Raw genomic sequence first — 16,596 nt, 5'->3', positions numbered from 1 at the left:
AAAAAATATATATATATATATATATATATATATATATACACACAAACAATAAATGCTGGAGAGAATGTGGAGAAAAGGGAACCCTCCTGCACTGTTGGTGGGAATGTAAATTGATACAGCCACTATGGAGAACAGTATAGAGGTTCCTTAAAAAACTAAAAATAGAACTACCATATGACCCAGCAATTCCACTACTGGGCATATACCCTGAGAAAACCATAATTCAAAAAGAGTCATGTACCACAGTGTTCATTGCAGCTCTATTTACTATAGCCAGGATGTGGAAGCAACGGAAGTGTCCATCAACAGATGAATGGATAAAGAAGATGTGGCACATGTATACAATGGAATATTACTCAGCCATAAAAAGAAACAAAATTGAGTTATTTGTAGTGAGGTGGATGGATCTAGAGTCTGTCATACAGAGTGAAGTAAGTCAGAAAGAGAAAAACAAATACTGTATGCGAACACATATATATGGAATCTAAAAAAAAAAAAAAAAAGCTTCTGAAGAACCTAGGGGCACAGGACAGGAATAAAAACACAGACATAGAGAATGGACTTGAGGACATGGGGAGGGTGAAGGGTAAGCTGGGACGAAGTGAGAGTGTGTCATGGACTTATATATACTACCAAATGTAAAACAAATTTACCAAATGTAAAACAGATAGCTAGTGGGATGCAGCCACATAGCACAGGGAGGTCAGCTCGGTGCTTTGTGACCACCTAGAGGGGTGGGATAAGGAAGGTGGGAGAGAGACACAAGAGGGAGGAGATATGGGGATATATGTATATGTATAACTGATTCACTTTGTTATAAAGCAGAAACTAACACACCATTGTAAAGCAATTATACTCCAATAAAGATGTTTTAAAAAAAAAAAGAAGAAGAAAAGGAATGATCCCTGCTCAGTGTGGTGAGGATGATTTTCTTTGCAGTTCAGGAGCAGACTCCATGTGTTTTCAGATAGCTTAACAGAAAGAGAATGTGTGAAGGAGAAATTGAACCCCTTGCATGATTCTGCAAACAGAAATAAAGAATCAGTTGTGTGACTTTATATAAAGTACATAAAGAAGAATTATCAGTGGAGGGCTACCTGGCTAAAATCAAATCCCTTTAAATAAAGATTTATCCTTGGAGAACAGACCTCAGGCTTTCAGTTGGGAAGTGAATGGATGTCTAGAAAACAAGTGGTAAGGACCGCAGAGTGGGAATAGCAGAGGAAAACAAGTGTCCCATACCCGTTACTAAACTTTGCATACCTAGAAGATGCAAGTCTGATGGAGAAACAAAGTCTGAAGTCTCATCTAGGCCCAGGATTATAAGGCAAACTACCAGTCAGACCACCATCACATCTCATTTCGCAAGGAAATCTGAGGAAGAACTTGAAAGACCGAAATTGGATGATTCTATCAATGAAGAAGAAAAAGACTAGGAGGAAAAGAGACATAAAGTCACATCCAGAGAACCAGTTGCTAGACCACTCCCTGCAGAAGAACCAGAAAGAGTAAAACCATAAACACACAGGGAGGAAGAAGAACAAAGAGATGAAAAAGAAGAGATTCAGAGGTCAAACTAAAGAACAAGCACCTAAACAGAAATCTAAGGAGCCAGGCAGAACAAGGAGTTCAAGATAAAATTCAGGATGAAGGAGATAAGAAAGATGAAAAGAGTTACAGAAGACAACCCAAAGATTCTAGCTGCCAGAGACGTGAGGGAAAAGAACCTGAAAGAGTAATATCACAAGTTGCCGATTAGAAAGAGAAGGATGAAAAGTTTGGAGACTGAAAGTCCAAGATTAAAGTGCCAGTAGGGAGGAGAAGAGATGCAAAACTATATCCAAGGACCCAGCTGAGAAAAAAGTTGCTCAAACCAAAATAGTTGTGTCCTCCAAGACCCATCCTCCAAGGTGCATTCAATGCAGACAGTACCTGGATGACACTGAACTAGGATATGAAGAGCATCGTCCTGATGCAGTGGATGAGATACAGTTGTTAACAAATGGGAGAATGTCTATCTCTGAAGACAATGAATCTGGCTTTGAGAGGCTCTTCCCCAACCAAACTGACATGCTTCAGCATGTACTGTAAAAGTGGTTACCTGTGCCCGATCAACACCAGCCTAATTAAGAAGAATGTCAAACTCTCCTTTTCTGATTCAGCAAAATCAATATAAAATGATGACTGATCTCTTGAAAGTGGTGTTAATGGCACAATTCTTGGTCCCATAAGTGAATGGTGGATCACTGGCTTTGACAGAGGTGAAAAGGCTCTCATGAGCTTCAGCAACTCATTTGTCAAATACATTATGATGGATCCCAAAGCAGAGAATGCACTGATGTTCAGCATGATGCAGAAGACCTACACAAGTAAGGTAGTAGTTGAGTTCCTGCAGAACAACCCTGACTCAGCCTATGAAGACCGGATCAATAAGACTGAAGTTACTGTTTGTCCTCTGTGCTCAACCTACGTCAATTCACTGCCCAGTTTGTGGTGGAACAAGTAGGGAATTATGATGAGACTCGGGATAGTGACAAGCAGCCCATCTTCCTGACCCACTACATGAGGGACCTGATCAAGTTGGCAGGGGTCATCCTGGGAAAAAGGCAAGCTGAAAGATGTCAGACCATTGGGCATTCTGCCAAGAAGAAGGACCAAGGCCTCACTAAAGCCACCACTACCAAGCTGCTCTACCAGATCTTTGACACTTTCTTCACAGAGCAAATTGAAAAGGATGACAAAGACAAGAAGAATGCTTTTAAACGCCGACTGTGTGGCATTTGCAAGATTTGTCAACAGCCCGAACGTGGAAAGTGTAAAGCCTGTAAGGATACGGTTAAATTTTGTGGTGGGGAATGGAGCAAACAGGCTTGCCAAGAGAGGTGTCCCAATATGGTCATGAAGGAGGCAGATCACAACAATGTCAATGGCAATATCCCGGAGATGCCATCACTCCAAAAAAATGCATCAGGAGAAAAGAAAGTACAAGAATCTGATCTATTGGGTTGGAGAAGCCATCAAGACTGCTGGGAAGAAGAGTTACTGTAAGAAAGTATACATTGCCTCAGAAACCCTGGAAGTGGGGAACTGTGTCTCTGTTATTCCAGATAATTCCTCAAAACCACTGTCATGGCACTGTGGGAGGAGAGCAGCAAAGGCAGAGCTTGCATACCCACTGGTTCTGTGTTAGGACACCCAACGTCCTCAGGGCCACATCAGACCCCTTGGAGCTGTTCCTGGTGGACAAATGTGAGGACATGCAGCTTTTCATACACTCACAGCAAAGTGAAGGTCTATAAAGTTCTGTCATAAAACTGGGCCTTGGAGGGAGGCATGGATTCGGAGGCCCTGATGGCAGAGGATGATGGGATGGGAAGTCCTGTCTCTACCAGCTGTGGTATGATCAAAACGATGTGAGATTTGAGTCCCCTCCAAAAACTCAGCCGATGGAGGAAAAGTATAAACTCTGCACAAGCTATGTTCATCTGGCTGGAATGAGGCAAAAAGAAATTCCCAGGATCACAGAGCAGCTCAAGGATCTGGATGGCCGGGTTCTCTACAGCTCAGCCACCAAGAATGGCATCCAGTATCGAGTGGGAGATGGTGTGTACCTCCTCCCTAAGGCCTTCACGTTGGACATCAAGCTGTCCAGTCCTGTAAAACACCCACAGAAGGAGCCTATCAATGAAGATCTGAATCCAGAACACTACCAGAAATACTCCAACTACATCAAAGCCAGCAACCTGGATGCCTGTGAGCCACACCAAATTGGCCGCATAAGAGATCTTCTGTATCAAGAAGAGTAATGGCAGGCCCTATGAGTCAGACATCAAGATCAGACAACAAGTTCTACAGGTGGGCAAAGGCCTCTGCTCTTCCAGGAGGCAGCAGACTCTTCCAGAAAACTGTGCCTGAAACGGGGCTGTAACACATGGTGGTGTTTTAAGAGTTAGGTAGAGGTAGCTGTTTTTCCAAGTGTTTGATTATCTGTGGGTACTGACAATGACTATAACTATGTCAGAGTCCTTGCTTTTAGACCTCTATTTTAAAGTTGCAGAGTTTCAGAATTCTCCAGAAGAAATCCATGAGCGGAAGTCCAGGGTGTGACAAAAGCAGGGGTGGAGTGTTGTGGGCTCTGCCTGAGGCACCCCCAGAGATCCTTGAGTTCTGTTTACGACTGTCTGCATTCTGCTCCTTCCCAGGAGTCCCTCCCCACTCCCGATCCTCCTGCCCTTCATGGGCACCCCCTTTCCTCCCTTTTTCTAGGGTTTCTCTCTGTCCACACTTTTCCCAAGGTCTTGGCTTCACTCAGTCTTTTTCTGGGATCCTAACAGTAGTCAGGAGCTAACCTGAAACTAATCCATACAGATAGGTATAAAGTTGCTTCACTTCTTAGCTATTGCACATCAAAGATTTTCTAAAGAAAAAAAGAAAAGAAAAAGTAAACATTATTTTTTAAGCTACACAAAGTAACTTAGTGTGTAAGCCCTAAAATATCTTGTACAATCTCAATATTCCCATAAGCAGTATTCCCCAAGCTAGGAGTCAGGTTGGGGTTTACGGCCTTAGACCCTGGCGCTCATAGCTCCTCCACAGCTACCCTTTTTCTCAGTCATGGAATATACCCACAAGGACTGCTAAGTGGCAGCCAAATGGAAAATGCTGCACTACTTTATTAATAGCTGGGCAAGTCTTTCACACTATCCCATGTAGGCCTGGTAGTCAGTGGTAGAATGGAGGCTTAGGGGTCGACACCTGAATGAGGCCTGCTTCTTCCCCCGGCCTACTGAGAAGACCACCTGACTGTCCACACACCTGGAAAGGTGGCAACAGAGAAGGCACAGGATGGGCCTCTCCAGGGATGCTGACCATACGGGAAGCACAACTGAGGGTAGGCCTTCCTGCCATACCAACTGCACAGAAGCAAGGAACTGGAGGGAACAAAACACGCAGGTGGCCTGTTAAGGTGTAGTGACCCTGACTCATGGTGAGGAAAGGCCACAGAAGTTCTCCCTCCATAGGTAGGTGTAGCTCCAGGTCCTGGGTGAAGAAAATATTTGTGCATGGCAACCTGCTGATGCCAGGGATTCCACAGCTCCAGCAGTAAGGTCCAAGATTCTCTGCCTTTGAGGCTTATCCCCCTCCTTGCTTCTACATGTTGAAGGAGTAGGAATTTTTGAGTTCTCCGCAAGCAGTATTCCAACACACCAACCACCCCTTCTTTTGATGCCCAATTTTCCCTAAGCTACAGGAGAGCCAAGAGCAGTGACTATTCCAAGACGAAAATCTCACGACAACCTCAACATGCTCTACTTCTCTATAACACCACTGGGCCACAAGGATCTTGCCCAGAATCAAGTGAGGGTCCCCAATTTTTCCCCAGCTTACTAACACCATGAATAAAGTATTAGTAATGTCATGTATGGAAGTGGATGACAAGATAAAAGAAATCAGTCTTAGCAAAGTGGGTATCTATAAAGAAATATTAAGAAAAATCTTGAAACAAAAAAACAAAAATTATTCATAGGTTTTGGTGAAATTTGTCATGAAAATTATACTGATTGTTGTTTCATTATTAGTAACAGCATTAGGACAGTCCTGCTCTTTTGACAACACCAGGAACGATTTGTAATACTAGCTGACTAAATCTGAACCTGTCTGGTTAATTCATTATCTGATATGATGAACAATGATAACTGTGAATTTAAATAGATATTTACAGTTAACATGTCAATATCAAAGAGCTATAGAGATTACAGCATTTTTATCCATAAAATATATTAGTATTTCCTATGTTATTACTATGATCACTTATGTGTTTATGAATAGAATCATAAGATGTTTGGGCATTGTTTAAAACTAGTTCTGGAGAGGTGGGAGTGGGGAATGAAGGGATCATAAATAAAACTAGATTGCCTATATGTTTATAATTTTTTAGGTGGGGTGATAAATATATGGGGTTTCATTATACTGCTCTGTCTACTATTGTATACGTTTAAACTTTTCCATAATAAAAAGCTTTTTAACAGAAAAATCACTATTAACATGTAAAATGTAACAAGATACATATATCTTTAAATCTTGTGTTACGTATATCATACATGTAACACAAGTTACAATAAGTTACAAGCTACTCTTCTTTAACAAGCTGCTAAATAATTTCCTTTTTAACATTTGTTCATTTCTCTTAGCCCCACTTTACTACTGTGAACTATAATCACTAGTACTGGGATATCAGAAACTGTATAAGTGAATATATATATATACACACATATATATAAAGATTTTTAAAAATAAAATACATCTATACTCTCAAATTTCCACTTTTATTAAATAATTGCCCTTTTCATCTTTGATAATTATCACAATGTATAATGTTTAGAGATTAACAGAGTTAAACATCTGTAATTTGCACTAAGTAATCTTTTTCTATATTCCACTAGAAATGACAAAGAACAATGTATTTATAATAAATGTAGTAAGTAAAACTATTTACAGTTGCAAGATATAACAGACAATAAGAGTTATATGAAAAGCAAAATGAGCGTTTTCAAACTATTTTACTAATAGATGCTACAATGGGCAGTTTAAGAATCAGACAGATAATAATTTAGATTAGAGTAACAAAGACTAGATCTCAGTTTAGCATAATTTTTGAAATCCACCAGTTTGAGGTTATTTTTAATGTTTACCACATGTCTAACTCTGAGAGGAGATAAACTCTGAAACTTTGGCTGAGGAGGGTAGTAATATCTCAAAGCAGAAACTTATATTCCTGCTTATTTAAGATTCTCTTTCAATTAGAAATGGAAGCCAGTTAACCCATCTGTAAAGGCTTCCTTTGTTGGCACTGTGGGGAATAGGACGCACCCCTCAGGTGGTTAGCCTTTCCCATGTTATTCTCTATATCAGCTGGGTTCTTTCTCCTCATGCCCTCCCCACCTCTCCTTGGGTTCCTCAATCCTTCCCAGGTCCAGCTTGAGACCCACCTCCTTCTCAGATCTCGGCAACCATAAAGCTGTTTTCCTTCCCTGATATCCTTTGGCTCTTAGTATCTTTATCGCAATCTTAGGACATGCTGTTTCCATTGCTAGTTTTTCAAGTATATGTTTGTAAATTCCATGAAGGCAGAACAATCCTTGAATCCACCCTTCTGTCTGTTAGAGATGCTCAATAGATATGTGTTGTCTGATACCAAAATTTACCCTCACAAGTGTCCAAATAGTTTATATTAGCCTTTTTTAAAATTAATTAATTTATCTATTTTATTTTTGGCTGTAAGTCTTTGTTGCTGCACATGGGCTTTCTCTAGTTGCAGTAAGCGGGGGCTACTCTTCATTGCGGTGCATGGGCTTCTCATTGCAGTGGCTTCTCTTGTTGCAGAGCACGGGCTCTAGGCACGCAGGCTCAGTAGTTGTGGCTCGTGGACTCTAGAGCACAGGTTCAGTAGTTGTGGTGCACAGGCTTAGTTGCCCCGTGGCATGTGGGATCCTCCCGGACCAGGGCTCGAACCTGTGTCCCCTGCATTGGCAAGTGGATTCTCAACCACTGCGCCACCAGGGAAGCCCTGTATCAGCCCTTTTGAGTGAAATTTTTCCAAAATATTTCTATACTCCTCTTTTTCCTATATAATCACAAATCTAATCCTAATAACTCAGAATAGTCATTATGAGCATTATTTTAATAACATTAATCAATAAAACCTATTAATTAGTAAAATTAATAACTAAGTTAATAATAAATTATTAACTAAGTTGTGAGGCAGTAGTTTCCTCTCTCCCTCTCTCCAATTACTCCTGCAGTCACCATCCCTGCCTCTATCAGTCTTCTGTTTTTCCATGTCTGGTTCTATAATTTGAAAAACAAAAAAATCTCATTATTCTTAACAAGACTACTGGGATTATTTATAAAATCAGTGAAAACCCAGGGTGATGTGTATGGGGTTTAAAGCTTAACCTTTATCATTCCTTTAGCAGCAGAGGCCTTTTTCCTCATCCAGGCCCCCAACCGAAATTCCTAGTAAACGTAAGTATAGTATAATTCTTCAAAATGTACACCTGTCTAAGTTACCCAAACATCTCTCTCTTAAAATAAGAAATGAATGCTGCGTCTTTATTTGATACTCCAGAAACAATAAAAATCTTGTAACAATAATTCATTTGCTAATATGCAGAAAACGTCCATTTAAAAACTGTACTTTAGAGACATAAAAATAGTCTGCAAACTACTGACAACTGTCTGCTTTTCCTGCTTTTCCTCAGGGCTCTAATATTTATTTGTTATTTTTTAATGTTAATTTTTAATTTTCTTTTCTTTTTCCATTATGGTTTATTACAGGATATTGAATATATTCCCTGTGCTATACAATAGGACCTTGTCGTTTATCCATTCTATGTATAATAGTTTGCATCTGCTAGTCGCAAACTCCCAATCCATCCCTCTCCAGAATGTTACTCTTTAAAATACTAGGGGCAACACAAGTTATAGTATTTCTAGGGTATCAAGCCACTGAAACAAAACTGGAATGGAACTTGACCCCTCCAAAGGAAAAAACAAAACAAACAAAAAACATATTATTTAAAGGTTTTCATTCTCTAACATATTTACATACACAGGTCTATTTTTGTAATGATATTTTGATCTAAAATTATTACAAATCTTTAAGAATGCCAGTTAATAGGGCGAGTAATACCTGAATTTAGAAGCAAATAAAATCACAGTATATTCTTCTAGGAAGAAAAAAAATGCATTTTAAGATAAATTAACTGTCTTCAAACATCTTGGACTGTCATTGTTTATTAAATACCACAATGCCCTCAGGTGTTTGTGTTTTTTTTAACATTTTTCCATCTATTTTCTTTGAGAAGAATTCAGAGAGAGAATAACAACTTTCACCTGTATCATAGCTGACATTTTTTTAAAGTACTTTCATGTGCATTATTTCATCTGATTCTTCAACAGTTTCACTAGACTATAGCTTCTTGAGGGCAAGGCCATTTTTCATATTCTGCCAGTGCTTTGCAGAGAGCAGGCCAATTTTTCCCTTATGGTTAAAGCTAGGGTTTGCCTCCCCAGTTCTGCTCTCTGAAGCATCACAAAGTTCAGTCCCTCTGCTAGTTGAATCCAGCTAGCACACCCCCTTCTCCCCTACCATCACGTCCTCTTTATTCCTAATTACATATCGCTAAGTATTCTTAAACTCAATACACCATATACAGTCTGAGTAACATACCTATTCTGAATAATATACCAGTAAATGCTGGCTATGTCTGTATATTCTTTAGTCAATCATATCCATTGCTGACAAATATTGAGCTATATAAAAACCTTAAATATTTCCTCTCTGGAATGCGATTAAACCAGAATGCTCTTATTCTATCACTTAAACCCAGGGATAGACCATTTGTCTTCTCTGAAGTTTCAAGGTCTTTATAGAAAGAAATTATAAGTATATAAGGCATTTAATAATAAAGAAGAAAAGCTATATCCTTATTTTATTATTAAATAACATTTTTATCCTTTTCTCCATTTCTATCAACAAAATTCTGTCCTATAGGCCTGCTGTTAATATAACTAATAAAATTTCACAACCTGACCTTAAAAATAAAAGTCTTCATTATTAACCAAAGGAGTCTGAGAAAGAAATGAAAGAGACGTCCCTTCTTGCAGCTTTGAAAAGAGAAATAAATTCCACATCATAAGCTACTTTTAAAAACCTGATTTGATAAAGTATTAAATTAAGAATCTTTCCAAGAATATCATTTTGCTCTCCTCAGCAATATGGAGACATGTATATACTCACAAGTGTTACTAGAATGTCTTCTGATCTTTGTTAAAAAGAAATCCATTCTCTGTTAATACAAATGTTATTTAAGCCAAAAGGTCTTGTGAAACTCCAAAGACTCTAGAGAAAGTGTTGCCTGCTGAACAATATCCCCAGGATGCATCACCTTTTTCACCTGATCATTGACAATCTCTTTCAAAATCAGACCTTTTGGCAAGATTCACATGGAATATAAATTTCCTCACACTCAGTGCCTGTTATGGAAGGTCCATCCACATATCTCTTTTCCAGACTTCCTTATTACCAATCCTACCACCTTATTCTTTCAAAGTCCCTCATCATCTGACCAAATCATTAATTAATTACTACCTATTAATCAATGTAGATTTGTAGCTCAGATCATTTCATTCCTATCAGAGGACTCACAGTGATATAATGCTTGAAGTTCTGTACTCTGGCAAGATTTCCCGAGTCTACCTCTACCAACTGGCAGAATATCGTGCAGAGCATTATAACCAAGCTGAAATTCTCTTCCTCCTCTATGAACTGATCACAGGGAATCTCCCCAAGGGGTGGAAGTGCAGTAGGAGTCTAAGTCAAACTGCTCAGGCAATTTACCATGCCTTCCGGATTTGCTTGGGTCTAGTCCAATATACATCACTTCCTTTAGTAAGGCTATCCTCCTGGGTACATCCAGCCTTATAATTTTGTGGATCCAGTAACACCCAGTTCATGGTGAGAAATTCAGATAGCACGATCACTTAGTGATCACCATGGTCACCACAGTCAGGCATTTTTAATCATAACCAGGACTGAAGAGAGTATGACTTTGCTCTAAAACTTTAGGTTCTCCACCAAGATTCTACCATTGGAGTTGCCACAGGCTCCATACAATGTCCTGCTATGGTCCCTTAAAAGCCATTCAGTCCATAAAAGGAAAGCATCAGAGTTGCTTTCATAGCAGGCTACACCAGCTGAACAACTTCTGCTCTAGGTTCTACTCAAAGAGGGCAGTTTTTTAGGTCATACTATAAACAGGTGAGAGCTACCCAAAGATGGTGTTGCCCACACTGGATGCTGACTCATTAGCCATTCCTCTCTTCTCCCTTATAAACAGAACCCCAATTTTATTCAGGAAACAGGCAATAATGAGCTCAGGCAAGGTGGGACTCTCCCTCAGCTCCAGAAGTGAAACTATGACTGGTCTAATCCCATTCCTCTTTGCTAGTGACTGACTTGGGGTAGACATACGACTTCATTCTGGTGAATGAGACATAAGGGGAAATCTGCTAGGGGAGTGATTTCCCTTTTGATTTAAAAAAAGAGGAAGGGTAGGGTAAAGAAAAGACCCTTTCCATGTGGAGAAAAGGGAACCCTCCTACACTGTTGGTGGGAATGTAAATTGGTACAGCCACTATGGAAAACAGTATGGAGGTTCCCCAGAAAACTAAAAATAGAACTACCATGTGACCCACCAATCCCGCTCCTGGGCATATGTCCAGAGAAATCTCTAATTCGAAAGGATACATGTATCTCTATGTTCATAGCAGCACTATTTACAATAGTCAAGACATGAAACAACCTAAATGTCCATCAAGATGAATGGATAAAAAACATGTGGTACATATATACAATGGAGTACTACTTAGCCATAAAAAAGAATGAAATAATGCCATTTGCAACAACATGGATGGACTTAGAGATTATCATATTAAGTGAAGTAAGCCAGAAAGAGAAAGACAAATACCATATGATATCACTTATGTGTGGAATCTAAAATATGACACAAATGAACTTATTTATGAAACAGAAACACAGACATAGAAAACAAACTTATGGTTACCAAAGGAGAAAGGGTGTGGGGAAGAGATAAAGTAGGAGTTTGAAATAGCAGATACAAACTACTATATGTAAAATAATCAACAAGGACCTACTGTATAGCACAGGGAACTATATTCAATATCCTGTAATAAACCATAATGGAAAAGAATACAAAAAATAATATGTATATATATGTATAACTGAATCACTTTGCTGTATACCAGAAGCTAACACAACATTGTAAATCACCTATACTTCAATTTTTATTTTTATTTATTTAGGCCATGCCACGCAGCTTGCAGGATCTTAGTTCCCCAACCAGGGATGGAACCCTTGTCCCCTGAAGTGGAAGCACAGAGCCCTAACCACTGGACCACCAGGGAATTCCCTATACTTCAATTTTTTAAAAAGAATAAAAGGGGGGAGTGGAGAAAAGACCCTTTCCTTCCCGCCTTTGGATACTCTCATGTAAGGACATGACAGTCTAGAGCTGCAGGAGCCATCTTGCAACCATGATGGGAAAGATGAGACTGGCAGAGAAGTTGAACTAGAGCCTTGACATCATTGAGCAGCAGAATTTACCATTCTCTTTCATTAAAATGTCCAGCACTTTCAGAAGCAACCATCTACCCGCCACAGGCTTTGAATGACTCATGTACTTTAACACTCTTCTACAGCAAAAATCTTGTGGTCCCTAAGGCTTTGCCTTTAATACTTTCTTACTTATTTCCAGTAAATCAGAGTTGATTTTCTATTAACTGTTCCACCCCTGCATACCTAGAGATAATCTACTCCTTAAAATCAACTGGATTTTCACTGCTTTCAGCCTCAACAGGTCAGATAATTAATCCCAGACTGACCCATTTCCCTGATGGTCTGTTTTCTTGCAAAATTCCTGATACTGCTTTTGACTGACTTCATTGCAAGTCACAGGAATCAATTCTGGCTAATTTATAAAGATAAGGAATTTATTATTGGGTAAGTCCTAGAACTATCAAGAGGACTAGAAAACACTTTCAGAGATTTATAGCTTGAAATTATGTCCAAACCCAGGCAGCAGAACTGATCTGATCACCATTTTCCTTGACCTCAGGTTCAAGATGCCGCAGACTGAACCATCAATTCCACCCCCGGACAGAGGACACCGCCACTGGCTTGACTGCCATTACTGCTACAGGAAATTAAGTCCGCAGTAGAGAAGGAGTGAGGGACTTACTTCTGCCTTCTGTGTTCCATCTCCTCCCACCTCTTGCTAGCTACTGCTTCAAGTCCCCTCAATTGTCCAGCCTGGAAAAGAGGAGAAATTTAGAGGAAAAGACTACATTTTATACAACCAATACTGTTGCAATCTGATATTGGTGTCCTTTGGGTGCAGCATCTTTTAGATACTGAATTCCTTCTTGAGTGGGGAATTTCTGTGGGTTTCACAAAGAATCCTCTGACCCAGTAGGGATCTCCTACCTGCAACTCCTTTATAGGGATGATTCTTTCTACAACTGGACAAGTAAGACTCTGCCTTCAACCCTTTGCTTCCACAAGGGTCACCTTACCTCTCCAGATGGATTTCTGTGATGAAGTTCCTTTTAAAATAATCTACAATTGTATCACTTTGCAGTTTCCACCTTTGGTCCGTGGGAAACACACTTGTGTCCTTGTCCCCACTAAACTCTGCTCTACTTCATTCTGCCACCAGCCTTAAATTTTTTAAATTTATTTCAGATAACAGACCTTGCATCTTCCACGTTTCAGAGAAAATACTTCAAGCTTTTTGAGTGTTTTTCTTCTCTTGGCTTCAGATGAGGGGGAAGTGCTCCCAACATACTTACCAGGAAGTAGGAGGGGCATATACAGCACACTGACAACTCTCTCCAAAGAAATTCTCCCTCCAAACCATTTCTGCCCTTCCCCATGGATTCTTTGCCCTCCCTTATATAGCTGAGAGATAGGAGATGAGCTAATGCTGACAGAAGATGTCTCTGAGCATGTCCTACGTAAGGTACTCTAGTACCTTGCTTTAGAATGTGAGGGTAATTTTGGCACCTATATTGCTTGGCCTTGGAGTTTTTAGCCAAAACTGAGACAAAATGAAAAGTTCCATTTTAACTTCCTGTTACATTTAATCATGAAACTATCCCTTGTACAGGCATACCTCAGAGATATTGCAGGTTTGGTTCCAGACCACTGCAATAAAGTGAATGTGGCAATAAAGTGAGTCACATGAGGTTTTTTTTTTTTTTTTTGGTTTCCCAGTGCATATAAAAGTTATGTTTATACTACACTGTAGTCTATTAAGTGTACAATAGCATTATGTCTTAAAAAAGTACATACCTAACTTTATCACTAAAAAATGCTAACCATCAACTGACAACACAAGGTTGCCACAAACCTTCAATTTTTAAAAATTCAATATCTGTGAAATGCAATAAAGTGAAGCACAATAAAATGAGGTATGCCTGTACTTCTCCAGCCTGTCAGGTTTTCCAGAGTCTCCATAGTTCCAATCAGGAAAAGATATGTTCAGGTTACTTACAATAATGGATAACTTATAATACATTACCTACAAAAAAACATAAGGAAAATTTACTTCTTTGGGATCGTAGCACCACCCAAGGAGTCTCTGACCCCCTAATTCTGTGATATGTGTTCGTCTTGAAAAATAACAGGAAAAACCACACAACACAATTCAGATTTGCAGCTGCAAACTAGGTGTCCATCTGCTTTGTATGCTATGTGTATGTGTGCTTTCCCAAGAGAAAGGATTTGATGGGTAGATTTCGAGCCTCAGTATTTAATAGATTTGGTACCAACCACTTCTGGCTCCCTTGTGTTTAACCCATCTGTGGCAGTTCAGTTTCCTGTTCCAATTCAGAGAGGCCATAGCAAGGGCTATCTCTACCTCTCTAATGGAATATGTACCCAAGCAATGTCAACTGAAGCTGGTAAAACAAAAAACAAAAAAAGTTCCCCTCAAAATGTAGCAGACATTTATGGCTTCATGAACTCTTCCTTCAATTCATTCAATACTTATCTGTATTTCTTGTGAGCTCTATGAAATATGCTTCAACATTTTGAAGCCTGTTTGACTATGTCTAGTGTACACTTACTTGCATGTTACAAAGTCTAAAATGACAGGTCATTTTCACCTAATAAGCCCTTCAGTTCAAAATGAGCTGAATTTAAAATAAATTTAAATATAAATGTTTCAGACATTAGATGAAATTCCTAAAAATCTTACATGTTCTGGTATATTATTATAAGTCATAATTCTAGTTATTACTTTAAATCGCATATCTCAGAAATAAAAATAAATAAATAAAATTTAAAAATAAGCTGAATTATCTTAAGAGTTAGAATTAAGTACAAGTTAACAGTGTCATTCATTGTTTCCTCTCTTCTATTCAATGAAATGGAGAGCACAGTAGGTCAAGAATTTAACAAAGGGCCTGCTTCCAAATGCTGCCAGGAGGTTGAGATTCCCCAATACTTCTATATTTTGCTGCTATACCCATTTTGTGATCTGTATCTGGAAAGATCACCTGTATCTCCTACCTGCTCAGGCTATTTCTAATTTAGTCCACACTAGCAAATTCTCTAATGAGACTGAGGGCCTCTGATTTCACCTTGTATCAATTTTGTCTTCTCATAGCAAGTAGATGAGACTTAAACATCTACTTCTAATTCCTGTCTATTATTATTATTATTTTTTTTTTTTGCGGTCCGCGGGCCTCTCACTGTTGTGGCCTCTCCCGTTGCAGAGCACAGGCTCCGGACGCGCAGGCTCAGCAGCCACGGCTCACGGGCCCAGCCGCTCCGCGGTATGTGGGATCTTCCCGGACCAGGGCACGAACCCGTGTCCCCTGCATCGGCAGGTGGACTCTCAGCCACTGCGCCACCAGGGAAGCCCTATTATTTTTTAATACACTTTATTTTTTAGAACAGTTTTAGGTTCACAGCAAAACTGAGTAGAAATACAGAGTTCCCACATACCTCCTCCTCCCTACCGCACACACACAACCTCTCCCACTATCAACGTTCCCCACAATACTGGTACATTTGCTACATTGATGAACTACTTTGACACATCATTATCACCCAAACTCCTATGTTAAGGTTCACTCTTGGTGTTGTACATTCCACAGGTTTCGGCAAATGTATAATGATATATATCTACCATGTAGTATCATAACAGAATAGTTTCATTGCCTTAAAAATGTTCTCTGTTCCACCTATTCAGCCCTCCCTCCCCACTAACCCCTGGCAATCACTGATTTTTCTACTGTCTCCATAGGTTTCTTTTCCAGAATGTTAAATGTATAGTTGGAATCACACAGTATGTAGCCTTTTCGGATTGGCTTCTTTCACTTAGTAATATGCATCTAAGATTCCTCCATGTCTTTTCAGGGTTTAATAGCTCATTCCTTATTAGTGCTCAATAATATTACATTGTCTAGCTGAACCACAGTTTATCCATTCACCTACTGAAGGATATCTTAGTTGCTTCCAAGTTTTGGCAATTATGAGTAAAGCTGCTATAAAACTTGTGTGGACATGAGTTTTCAACTTTTGGGTAAATACCACGGAACAGGATTGCTAGATCACATGGTAAGAATATGTTTAGTTTTGTAGGAAATCACCAAACTGTCTTCCACAGTGGCTCTATCATTATGCATTCCCGCCAACAATGAATAAGAATACCTGTTGCATTTGGTGATGTCAGTGTTTTGGATTTTGGCCATTCTAACAGGTGTGTAGTAGTATCTTATTGCTTTAATTTGCAATTCCCAAATGACATATGATGTTGAATACCTTTTCATATGCTTAGTTGCCATATGCTTCTTTAATGAGCAATATGTTCAGATCTTTCACCCCATTTTTAATTGGGTTTTTTGTTTTCTTATTGTTATTTGTATATTTTGAAAATGGCCCTTGATCAGATATGCTTTGTTAATATTTTATCCAAATCTGTGGCTTCCCCTATTCTCTTGACAGTG

The 16,596-nt window shown here is 39.3% G+C and overlaps 1 pseudogene; it reads left to right on the top strand.

The window, feature by feature from the left end:
* LOC114903062 overlaps positions 1 to 5,436 on the top strand; it is a 10,815-nt pseudogene extending 5,379 nt beyond the window's left edge.
* The last annotated feature ends 11,160 nt before the right edge of the window (positions 5,437 to 16,596 follow it).

Source organism: Monodon monoceros, unplaced genomic scaffold (genome assembly GCF_005190385.1).
Source record: "Monodon monoceros isolate NGI ecotype Baffin Bay Population unplaced genomic scaffold, NGI_Narwhal_1 Super_Scaffold_20, whole genome shotgun sequence".
In the NCBI taxonomy this organism is placed as follows: Eukaryota; Metazoa; Chordata; class Mammalia; order Artiodactyla; family Monodontidae; genus Monodon; species Monodon monoceros.
The sequence above is the reverse complement of the archived record's forward strand: the minus strand, read 5'-3'. Positions and strand labels throughout refer to the sequence as shown.